We start from the raw sequence: 13,488 nt of genomic DNA, 5'->3' as shown, positions 1-13,488 counted from the left end.
TGGCTGAACATTGCCTTCTGCACAGACTTGTTTCTGTGCCTTCCGAATATGGAATCATCTGTAGGCTACTGCACTTGGATTGGATGTCGTGGCTCTCTTCTGGAATCAAGAAGGTAGTGAGTGTTCCTTCTTAAACTTGTGTCTAGAGTTAAAATAATGGTGGTATCCTCATGACTCTTCAATGGGAAAGGCTTCTACCTTCTACCTTCACCATGCAAGTGACTGCTTCAATGAATGTACTCCTCAGATGTACTCTCAGAGGGAGAGAGAGGGTAATTTTCCTGGTGCTTAAATCAGACATACTGGATGGCTTCTGCCTTGATGTCACTTGTTTACTCAATGTTGCTTCTTGACACACATACAAGGCAGAAGGCTCTCCACTGACATTTCTTATTGTATGCTCGAAGTTGCAACTCCTCAGACTGGTTTCTGCACAGGCACTCAGAGCCTTCCATATAGCAGATCACAGGTATTAGATATGGTCTGTCTCTGCTGACAGAATTACTTGAGAGTTCCTTTCTTCACAGACCTATGTTTCAGAGATCCAGCCATGGTGGTATCCTCAGGATGCCACCCATCCATTGCAAAACCCACCTATCTTCAGGAGGAAAGCTGTTCCCTACACACTGTGCCTGCCTCAGAATTGTTTTGCAGTGGGAAAGATAGGGCCCATTCCCAAAGCTGAAACATCTCCATATTCCAATATTCCTCCCTTTAGGGGAGATTGGTTATTTACTGAAAGTGGAATTACCCATAGACTTATTTCTACATATCAGGGACCTGACATCTTCTGTATCATAGCACACAAGGATTTGCTCTCGATCTCCCCTCTAGAAAACAGAATTCGTTGAGAGTTCCATCCACCACAGTGAAGACTGTCGAGGTTCCCTCAGCACTCATTTCCTCTTCATCCACACTTTGCATTAAGAAACATTTCTTCTTCAAGGAGCACAATGTCACCTGACATGGGGTTCTCCACAGAACACTTTCTCAGAGGGAAGAATAGCGTTGGTTCCTGCTCCAGATACACATGCATGCTCATAAGATTCTCTGCTGAGGAACTTGTTGGCTATGGGTAGCACTCTCCAAGGATGGGGATCTATTGCCAAGGACCATGACCCCTTCTGTATCCACTCACACAGACACTGGGCATTGTCTCTATATTCTGGTAACAAGCAATATTTGACCATTTCATTCTCCATGGACTTGTTTCTTGGTATTCCATCTGCAGCCTTTCCCTCTAGATTGCACATGTCCATTGGAAAAGTGCTTCTGTCTGCAGTAATCATAATGTTCCTGAAGTGATGTGATATACCCAGACTTGATTCAAGGGCTGGAGGAGGGCACACTTTCATGTAGCATCAAGACATACATGCCTGAGGGCTTCTCCCATGAGGAATCTTATTATTGGGTGAACATTTCCTTCTGCAGGGACTTGCTTCTGCAATTTTGGAATAACAGTCCTTCCATAATTTACCACCCTTGGATTGGATATCATGTCTCTTTCTGACATTAAAAAGGTAGTTGGGTGTTCCTTCCTAAAACTTGTGTCTTGAGTTCGGAGAGCGGTGTTTTCCTCATGATTCTGCATGTGAATTGAAAAAAGGCTTCTATTTTCACCAAGGGATTAGTTCAATGCTGTATTCTCCACACATGCTTGCTCAGAGGGATGAATAGGGAATGTTTCCGTGATTGCAAACACAAATGCAGGAGGGCTTCTGGCTTGATGTTCCTTGTTCACTCAAAGTTTCATTCTCCACACACTTCTTTCTGCCCTTGAGGTGCATGGCACCTTCCCTCTCCTATCATGCACATCTCCAAGAGGGCATCTCTCCTCTGGAAGCCAGCGTGTGTGGAGAATTCCCTCCAACCCTGATTCATCTCTAACAATGAAATCAGCACTAGGTTCCTCTTGACTCTATCCAAGCCTTGGAAAATGTTTCCATTTCAGGAAGTAGAGGTTCCTTGAAGGCTGTTTGGCACACAGACTTCATTGTTACAGGTAAAGTCACAGCACTTTCCTGTTTCTTAAGCACTTACATACTTGAAAGCTTCCCACTTGCAGAAACACTCACTGAACATTGTCTTCTCCACAGACATTTGCCTAATCATCACAGACATGTCACATTCCCTTGATTACCACACCTAGATTTGATCAGTCTTCTGTCATCTGAAAGCAGAAGTAGTCTAGGCATTCATTTTCCATGGAACTGTTTCTCAGAATTAAAGTGGGGTGGGCCTCCTGAGGATCCCCCCACCATGTGCCTTTGAAAATGCTTCTCTCTTCAGGAACGAAGAGACCTCTGGACCATTTTTCCTGCACACCCTCCCACTCACACGAAGGAGAAGGTATATCTTTTCACAGACAGAAGCCAGATTGGCTTCTTCTTTGAAGATTCATGGAGGTCAGTGAAGAATGTGCTCCACACAGAGTTGTTTCCCCTCAGATGGGCTATTGCACCTTCCATATATTACCATAAATACATTTGATACTGCCCCTATCTTCTGAAAACAAGAATAGTTGGATAATTCCCTCCTTCCAAACTAGGTGCTTAGAGTCAAAGGTCAGGTGGTTTGCCCATGATTCCACACCTCCAGGTGATAATGTTTCAATGTTAGGAAAGAAGTAGGTGACTTGAACATTCTGTTCTCCACAGACTTCTTTCTCTCACCATTGGATAGGCCATGTCCGCATTCCTTAAATGCATACATGCCAATGCATCTTCATGGAGGATCCTATGGTTTGAATAAAGATACCCTCACCACAGAATTACTTCTACACATCATGGACACGGCCCCCTCCATATTTGAACATACCCTCTGTCTTCTGGGAACCAGAAAGGGTTGCAAATTCTGTACTCCATAGACTCCTTTCTCAGAGTTAAGTCTTTGCTATTTACCTCAGGATTCCAGATGTGCACTTAAAAATGCTCAAATCTACCAGATATTGTAGATTCTCAAGGAGTCTTAGAACAAGGTACCAAAGGGGTATTTTAGGTGACCACATAACACAATAAAAATAAACCATCCATACCAAGGATGTATTTTAGTTGACCACATAATACAATTAAAAAAAAAAAAAAAAAACCATCCAAAAAAAAAAAAAAAAAAGAAAGAAAAGAAAATAAAGAAAGAAATAGAAAGCCGCTTCCCTCCAGAGAACAAGACATGACTGGAATGTTTTATTCTACCTAGGCTTGTTCTCACAGGGAAGGGGCAGACACTTGCCAGTTGCTTCAACACATACATGCAGTAAGGCTTCCCCTTAAAAGATATTTTGTTCCCTCAATGTTCTGTGCTCCAGAGACTTGTTTCCATGCTTTAGGGAAATGGCACCTGTCCTATCCTACCAGATTCATACTTGATATAGCCTCTCCATTTGCAACAAGTATACATTGAGAATTCCATCCCTTGGAGATTTCTCAGAGGTTCAAGGGTTGCAGGTTCCTCGTGATTCCATACAGCTATTTGAAAACCGCTCTGTCATCAGGATGTCAGAGTTGAATTGAATAATGTTTTCTCTGCTGACTACTTTCTCAGAGGGAAGGATAGGGCACTTTCCTGATTCTTGCACACGGATAAGGCAGAAGGCTCTCAATTGAAGTTTCTCATTGTTTGCTCAAAGGTGCATTCTCTTCAGACTGGTTTCTGCACTTCTGGGACTCAGAATCTTCTGCATTCCAGTTCAAGGGTATTAGATATGGCTCTCACCTTTTGAAAGAAGAATTAATGGATATCTCCCTTCTCTGCAGGGACTTGTGTTTCAGAGATCAAGATGCAGTGGTATTTTCAGGATTCCACCTGTTCATTGCAAAACCCACTTATCTTGAGGAGGAAAACTTTTCCCTAAGCATTGTACCCTCCTAAGACTTCTTTTGCAGGGGGGAAGATAGGGCCCATTCCTGCTGCTGAAACACCTCCATGCTCCAAGGTTCTTAATTGAGGAGACTTGCTGTATGTGGGAAGCAGCTTTCCCCACAGACTTATTTCTACGTGTCAGCAACCTAACATCTTCCATATCTTAACACACAAAGGATTTCATCTCAATCTCCCCTCTAGAAAACAGAAATCATTGAGAGTTCCATTCACAAGTCTGTTGAGGTTCCCTTGGCACCCATTTCTTCTCTGATTTCATAATGAAATCAGTACCAGTGTCCTCCTGACTCTACCTGAGAACATTTCCATTCCAGGAAGCAGAGGTTCCTTGAAGGCTGTTTGCCACACAGACTTCTTTCTCACAGGGAAGGTTAGGGCACTTTCCCATTTCTTAAGCACCTACATGCTTGAAGTCTTCCCACTTCCAGAAATGTTCTCAGTGAACATTGACTTCTCCACAGACTTTTGACAAAGCATCACAGACATGGCACATTCCCTCCATTACCACACCTCAATTTCATCTGTCTTCTGTCTTCTGGAACCAGAAGGAGTTCAGGCACCCTTTTCTCATGGACCAGTGTCTCAGAGTTAAAACAGGGTGGGCGTCCCAAAGATTCCCCCATGTGCCTTTGAAAATTCTTCGATCTTTAAGAAGAAGAATACTAGAATGCTTTGTCCTGTACACCTTCCTGCTCACAGGAAGGTGAAGGTATTTGTTTCCACAGATGCACACCAGACTGGCTTCTCTTTTGAAGATTCTTGGAGGTCAATGAAGAATGCGTTCTCCACAAACTCATTTCCACATGGATGGGCCATGGCACCTTCCATATGAATGCAATGTTCTGCAGATAACAACATGCTATCAGGGAGAAGCCATTACAACATGTATGTGTTTCAGCAAGAGGCAAGTGCTCTACCCTTCTCTCTGAGAAACAATCCTGTGAATAACAAAAGGTTTAAGTGATGCCTTCTGGTATGAGGAAAGAAGCATTTCTCAGTATGCATGTGGCATCATGAGGAACATGGCAATGCTTTAATTCTGAGAAATAAGTCTCTGCAGAATGGAATTCAGACTGAGTTCCAGTTCCTGGAAAACAGAAAGCTATCCAATGTAGTTGTAGCAGTATAGGTAGGGAGCTTTGCCCCTGACTGGTGGAAACAACACTGTGGAGAGTGGACTTCTCAGCCAAAGGCAGGATACTTCCAGGGAGAAGGTTCTTAATGGGTGCATGAATAAACTACACAAAAGTGCCCTTGCCTTTTCTCTGAGAATGAGATATGTGAAAAAAGAGCATTCAAAGAATCTCTGCTTGCGGGCGCCTGGGTGGCTCAGTGGGTTAAGCTGCTGCCTTTGGCTCAGGTCATGATCTCAGGGTCCTGGGATGGAGTCCCACATCGGGCTCTCTGCTCAGCAGGGATCCTGCTTCCTCCTCTCTCTCTGCTTGCCTCTCTGCCTACTTGTAATCTCTCTCTGTCAAATAAATAAATAAAATCTTAAAAAAAAAAAAAAAAGAATCCCTGCTTCCTTAAATAGAAGCCTTTTGCAAGGCACAGGGGAATCATTAGGATACTGGCACCCATTTTGCTTTAGATATGAGCTTGTGGAGAATGGCATTCTCAATGAAATTTTGCTTCTAGAAGATAAATGCAATGCCGTGCCTCTGGGTGTTTGTCTAGGGAAGGAGTTATGTCGGTTACGTGGAGCTCAAAGTGTATCAAGTCTTTAACCTGGAAAGAGCAACAGCTCTCACCAAGGGACAAGTCTTCCAGCAGCTTGTGTGTTCTGAAGCCACAGGAAAGCTCTCCTGTCCTTCGCATTTAGAACGAATCTTTGGAATATACAGCATTTAGGGATTTACAAGTATTCTGAAGTTAGAAGCATTTCCCAGTGTACCTCTGGAACCATAAGGAAACCACTGGTCCTTTAAGTCCAGTAACACATTGGAAGAAGAAAAACTCCACTCCCTCCTGGTTTTCAGAAGAGAGGGGTGAGATCAAATCCATGGTTGGTAGCATATGGAAGGTTCTATGAAACAAGTCCCAACTGTCAAAAAAAAAAAAAAAAAGTCCCTGTAGAATGCAACCAGCACCCAAAACCAAGGATCCTCCAGAGAAGAGCCTTGGAGCACATATTTGTTGAAGCCACAAGAGAATGCCCTAGCCTTCCCATGAAAAACAAGTCCAGGGAGACCACAAGGCTGAAGGTACAACTTGGGGGGCTTCCGATAGAAGTGTTTCCAAACAGAGATGTGTAATCAAGAGGAACCCGCTGCAGATTTAACACATGGGAATGAATCTATATTGGATGGATCTGTTGAAAAATTCTGTTCTGCAGAAACTTGGAGCCATCTCAAATACATGTTGGCTGGTATAGGGAGGGTGCCATATCAGTGAAGAGTATCCCCTAGTCTGTGGAGAGTGCTCAGCCAGCCCACAAGTTCTTTTTTTTTATATATAATTTTTTATTTTTTTATAAACATATATTTTTATCCCCAGGGGTACAGGTCCGTGAATTACCAGGTTTACACACTTCACAGCACTCACCAAAGCAAATACCCTCCCCAATGTCCATAATCCCACCCTCTTCTCCCAAGCCCCCTCCCCCCAGCAACCCTCAGCTTGTTTTGTGAGATTAAGAGTCACTTATGGTTTGTCTCCCTCCCAATCCCATCTTGTTTCATTGATTCTTCTCCTACCCACTTAAGCCCCCATGTTGCATCACCACTTCCTCATATCAGGGAGATCATATGATAGTTGTCTTTCTCTGCTTGACTTATTTCGCTAAGCATGATACGCTCTAGTTCCATCCATGTTGTCGCAAATGGCAAGATTTCATTTCTTTTGATGGCTGCATAGTATTCCATTGTGTATATATACCAATCCATTCATCTGTTGATGGACATCTAGGTTCTTTCCATAGTTTGGCTATTGTGGACATTGCTGCTATAAACATTCGGGTGCACGTGCCCCTTTGGATCACTATGTTTGTATCTTTAGGGTAAATACCCAATAGTGCAATTGCTGGGTCATAGGGCAGTTCTATTTTCAACATTTTGAGAAACCTCCATGCTGTTTTCCAGAGTGGCTGCACCAGCTTGCATTCCCACCAACAGTATAGGAGGGTTCCCCTTTCTCCGCATCCTTGCCAGCATCTGTCATTCCCTGACTTATTTTAGCCATTCTGACTGGTGTGAGGTGATATCTCATTGTGGTTTTGATTTGTATTTCCCTGATGCCGAGTGATATGGAGCACTTTTTCATGTGTTTGTTGGCCATCTGGATGTCTTCTTTGCAGAAATGTCTGTTCATGTCCTCTGCCCATTTCTTGATTGGATTATTTGTTCGGGTGTTGAGTTTGCTAAGTTTTTTATAGATTCTGGACACCAGTCCTTTATCTGATATGTCGTTTGCAAATATCTTCTCCCATTCTGTCAGTTGTCTTTTGACTTTGCTAACTGTTTCCTTTGCTGTGCAAAAGCTTTTGATCTTGATGAAATCCCAAAACTTCCAAACTCATTTTATGAGGCCAGCATCACCTTGATTCCAAAACCTGACAAGGATCCCATCAAAAAAGAGAGTTATAGACCAATATCCTTGATGAACACAGATGCGAAAATACTCAACAAAATACTAGCCAATAGGATTCAACAGTACATTAAAAGGATTATTCACCACAACCAAGTGGGATTTATTCCAGGGCTGCAAGGTTGGTTCAACATCCGCAAATCAGTCAATGTGATACAACACATCAATAAAAGAAAGAACAAGAACCATATGATACTCTCAATAGATGCTGAAAAGGCATTTGACAAAGTACAGTATCCCTTCCTGATCAAAACTCTTCAAAGTGCAGGGATAGAGGGCACATACCTCAATATCATCAAAGCCATCTATGAAAAACCCACCGCAAATATCATTCTCAATGGAGAAAAACTGAAAGCTTTTCCTCTAAGGTCAGGAACACGGCAGGGATGTCCATTATCACCACTGCTATTCAACATAGTACTAGAGGTCCTAGCCTCAGCAATCAGACAACAAAAGGAAATTAAAGGCATCCAAATCGGCAAAGAAGAAGTCAAATTATCACTCTTTGCAGATAATATGATACTATATGTGGAAAACCCAAGACTCCACTCCAAAACTGCTAGAACTTATACAGGAATTCAGTAAAGTGTCAGGATATAAAATCAATGCACAGAAATCAGTTGCATTTCTCTACACCAACAGCAAGACAGAAGAAAGAGAAATTAAGGAGTCAATCCCATTTACAATTGCACCCCAAACCATAAGATACCTAGGAATAAACCTAACCAAAGAGGCACAGAATCTATACTCAGAAAACTATAATGTACTCATGAAAGAAATTGAGGAAGACACAAAGAAATGGAAAAATGTTCCATGCTCCTGGATTGGAAGAATAAATATTGTGAAAATGTCTATGCTACCTAAAGCAATCTACACATTTAATGCAATTCCCATCAAAGTACCATCCATCTTTTTCAAAGAAATGGAACAAATAATGCTAAAATTTATATGGAACCAGAAAAGACCTCGAATAGCCAAAGGGATATTGAAAAAGAAAGCCAACGTTGGTGGCATCACAATTCTGGACTTCAAGCTCTATTACAAAGCTGTCATCATCAAGACAGCATGGTACTGGCACAAAAACAGACACATAGATCAATGGAACAGAATAGAGAGCCCAGAAATAGACCCTCAACTCTACAGTCAACTAATCTTCGACAAAGCAGGAAAGAATGTCCAATGGAAAAAAGACAGCTTCTTCAATAAATGGTGCTGGGAAAATTGGACAGCCACATGCAGAAAAATGAAATTGGACCATTTCCTTACAACACACACAAACATAGACTCAAAATGGATGAAGGACCTCAATGTGCAAAAGGAATCCATCAAAATCCTTGAGGAGAACACGGGCAGCAACCTCTTCGACCTCAGCCGCAGCAACATCTTCCTAGGAACAACGCCAAAGGCAAGGGAAGCAAGGGAAGCCCACAAGTTCTTAAGGGGAGAAGGCTTATGGCTTTCAGACACAGGAAAGAAAGTTTTCCTTCTCTATGAGAAGAGGTCTGTGGAAATCTAAATATCAAGTATCTTTTGCTTATTAAATAAATATTTTCAATGGGAATGGTGTAAGAAAAGGAAAGGGCTACAGATTGTACACGAACCCATAAGTCTGTGGAACATGGAACTCCCACCAATTCTCACTTCTTGAAAAGAGATTGACTTCAAGTAAATGGAAGGTAGTATAGAGAAGCTTCCCTGACCCTGACAGATTGATAGGAGTCTGTGTAGAATGCCACTTTCAAGGTACATCTAGGTACATGTCTTCCAGCATGGATGTGCTCAGACAACACGGAGATGCCATATCCTTCCTTTGGAGAAAGCAGTTGTTGGAGAGCACAACATTCAAGGAAACTCAGACATCCTGAAGAAAAAGAAGTTTTTATGTGGATGGGCAGAATTATGAGGAAACCTCCTGGATCAACCTCTGTGGAAAACAAAACTAATACTGACCTGTGAGGAATGGCATTCTCCATGTATCCTTGTTTTGAGAATGTTAAGATTATATCAAAGAAATGCATAGGAGGAGGACAGAAATGGTGTCATGTCCCTGAGGCATGGAATGAAGTCTATGGACAACACAATGCTCAACAGACAACAGTATCCTACCAGGGAGAGACCTTGCATCATGTATGTGTTTCAGCAACAGGAAGGTGCCCTATCATTCATATGAGAACAGTGCTGAAGAGAACAGAATGTTCAAGTCATGCCTTCTGTCCTGAAGAAAGCATTTCGCAAAGTATGTGTGGCATCATGAGGAAAATGACAAGGCTTTAATTCTGAAAAACAAGTCTATGCAGAATGTAATTCAGAGCGAGTTCTAGTTCCCAGTAGACAGAAAGGTTATTTAACAGAGATGTGATCGTATATCAATGCCCCTTACTGGACAAAACAACACTGTGGAGAATAGACCTCTCAGCAAAAGGCAGGATTCATAAAGGGGGAAGCCTTTTAGCGGGTGGGTGTATATGGAATATGAAAATGCCTTAGCCTTCCCTCTAAGAACAAGGTCTGTGCAGAAACAGCATTCAAGAAATCTCTGCTTCCTGAAATAGAAGTGTTTTTCAGGGCATGAGGGGAATACTTAGGACACTAGTGCCCATTTTGCTAGCTCCCATTTTGCTATGAGATATGAGCATGTGGAGAATGGCATTCTTGAAAAATTTTTCCTTCCAGAAGATAAGCGTAATTTACGTCTATGAAAGTTTCTAGGGAAGGAGTCATGTCACTGATATGGAGCCCCAAGTCTATGCAGAATGCGACTTGGAGTGAGCAACAGCTCTCTCCAATGGACAAGTCTTCTAGTTTGTGTGCTCTGAAGCCATAGGAAAGTTCCTGACCTTCCCACCAAGAAAGAGTCTGTGGAATACACAGTGTACAGGGATTCACAGGTATTCTGAAGATAGAAGCATTTTCCAGTATACCTGCAGAATCATGAAGAAACTACTGTTTTTTTAGTTCAGAAACACATGGGAGGAAGAAACACTCCACTCCCCTCTTGTTTTCAGAAGAGAGGGGCGAGATCAGATAGCATCCTGGAAGATTCCACACAACAAGTTCCAAGTGTCAAAGCAAGTCCCTGAAGAGTGCAACCAGCAGACAACACCAAGTTTCCTCCAGGGAAAAGCCTTGGAACATGTATGTGTTAAAGCCTTTTGTAAGTGCCCTAGCATTCCCCTGAAAAACAAGTCAAGGAGACCACAACATTTAAGGTACATCTATCGGGGGGCTCCTGATAGAAACTTTCCAAGTGGAGATGTGCAAGCAAGAGGAACCTGCTGCAGCATTAAACATGGGAATGAGTCAATATCAAATGAAACTGTCAAGCAATTCTGGTTTGCATAACATGGAGCCATCTCAAATGCTTGTTGGCTGGAATAAGGAAAGTGCCATACTCTGAAGAATATCCCCTAGTCTGTGGAGAGTGCTCCTCTCAGCCCACAAGTTCTTAAAGGGAGAAGCCTCTGTCATGTCTGGATTTCAAACATGGGTAAGGGCATTATGTTTCCCTCTGAGAAACAGGTTTGTGGAAAACCAAATGTCAAGTACCATTTTTGCTTATTGAAGATTTTCAGTGGGAATGGTGGAAGAAAAGGAAAGGGCAGCAGATTGAACATGAACCCATAAGTCTGTGGAGCATGGAACTCCCCCCTAAATCTCACTTCTAGAGGAGAGATCATCTTCACAAAGATGGGCGATAGTATAGGGAAAGTGCCCTGACCCTGCCACATCAACAAGAGTCTGTGTAGAATGCCACTTTCAGCCAACATCAAGGGACTTCAAGAGACACATCTTCCAGCATGGATGTGCTCAAACAACACAGGCATTCCCTATCCTTCCCTTGGGGAAAGCAGTCACTGGAGAACACAACAATCAAGGTAATTCGGACATCTTTCAAATAGAAACGGTTTTACATGGACACACAGAATCATGAAGAAACCCCCTAGATTAACCTCTGGGGAAAGCAAGACTAATAATAACCTAAAGAATGACATTCTCCACATGTCCTGGTTTCGAGAAGGTAGACCCGATATCAAAGCGATATTTGGGAGGAAGGAAATGGTGCCATGTCCCTGCGGCATTGAAACAAGTCTATGGAGAATGCAAAGTTCGGCAGACAACTATACCTCCCAGGGAGATTCCATACAGCCTGTATGTGTTTCAACAACAGGAAAGTGCCCTACTCTTCTCTCTTAGAAACAATTTTGTGAAGCACAAAAGATTCAAGTCATGTCTTCTCACCTGAGAAAAGAAGCATTTCTAAGTATGTGTGGCATCCTGAGGAAAATGAAAAGGTTTTAATTCTGAGAAACAACTTTATGCAGAATGGAATTTAGAGTGAGTTCCAGTTCCTGGAAGTAGAAGGGCTATCCAATGTAGGTGTGGTAATATAGGTAGTGAACCATGCTCCTGACTGGTCAAAACAACACTGTGGAGAGTGAACCTCTCAGTCAAAGGCAAGATTCTTCCAGGCAGAAGCATTTTAGTGGGTAGGTGTATATGCAATACAAAAGTGCCCCAGCTTGCCCTATGAGAATGAGGTCTGTGTAGAAACAGGCTTCAAGGAATCACTACTTCCTGAAATAGAGCATTTTGCAAGACTCAGGGGAATTGTTAGGATTTTGGTGCCCATTTCACTTGAGAGATGAGAATGTGGAGCATGGCATTTTCAATGAATTTCTGCTTCCAGAAGTTAAACGCAGTGTTATACCTATGTGTGAGTGTCTAGGGTGGGAGTCATGTCTGTTATGTGGAGTCTAAAGTGTATAGAGACTTCAACTTGGAGTGAGCAACATCTCTTACCAATGGATACGTTTTCTAGTTTGTGTGCTCTGAAGCCACAGAAAAGTTCCCTGTCCTTTCCACCAAGTAAGTCTGTGGAATACACAACATTTAGGGATTTACAGGTATTCTAAAGTTAGAAGTGTTTTCCAGTGTACCTGCAGGATCATGAGGAAACAACTGTTCTTTAATGTCCCGAAACTGTTTTTTAATGTCCAGAAACACATTGGGTGATGAAACACTCCACTCCCTTCTGGTTTCAAGAAGACAGGGGCGAGATCAAATCACAGTCTGAAGTGTCCAGAAAGTTCCATGCAACAAGTACCAAGTGTGGAAACAAGTCCCTGCAGAATACAAGCAGCACCCAACACCAACTTTCCTTCAGGAAAAAGCCTTGGAACACATGTGTTGAAGCCACAAGAAAGAGCCTTAGCCTTCCCATGAAAAACAAGTCCGGGCAGACCACATGGCAGATGGCACAAATCAGGGGCTCCTGATAGAAGTGTTTCTAAGTGGAGATGTGCAATCAAGAGGAACCCACTGCAGATTTAACACGTGAGAACGAGTCTATATCGAATGGAACTATCTAACAATTCTGGCTTCCAGAACAGGGAGCCATCTCAAATGCATGTTGGCTGGTATAGGGGGCTGCCATATCACTGAAGAATATCCTCTAGTCTGTGGAGAGTGATCCTCTCACCCCACAAGTTCCTAAAGGGAGGAGGCTTCTGTCATGTATGGCTTTCAGACATGGGAAAGGGTATTATGCTTCCCTCTGAGAAACAGGTCTGTGGAAAATCTAATGTCAAGTACCTTTTTTCTTATTAAAGATGTATTTTCAGTGGTAGTGGTGGGAGAAAAGCAAAGTATGCAGATTTATATGAACCCATAAGTCTGTGGAGCATGGAACAACCAAACCAATATCTCACTTCTAGAAAAAGATCAACATCAAGTGTATGGTTGGTAGTATAGAGAAGTTTCCCTGGCCCTGACACATTGACAGGAGTCTATGTAGAATGCTACTCTCAGCCAAAATTAAGGTATACCAAGAGATACATCGTCCAGCATGGATGTGTTCAAACAACAAGGACATGCCCTATCCTTCCCCTTGGAGAAAACAGTCATTGGAGAACACACATTCAAGGAAAATTGGACATCCTGAAGATAGAAATATTTTTATGTGGATGGGCAGAATCATGAGGAAACCACCTAGATCAACCTCCGAGGAAAACAAAACTAATAGTAACC

This window comes from Mustela lutreola, chromosome Y (genome assembly GCF_030435805.1).
Source record: "Mustela lutreola isolate mMusLut2 chromosome Y, mMusLut2.pri, whole genome shotgun sequence".
Taxonomy (NCBI): Eukaryota; Metazoa; Chordata; class Mammalia; order Carnivora; family Mustelidae; genus Mustela; species Mustela lutreola.
The sequence above is the reverse complement of the archived record's forward strand: the minus strand, read 5'-3'. Positions refer to the sequence as shown.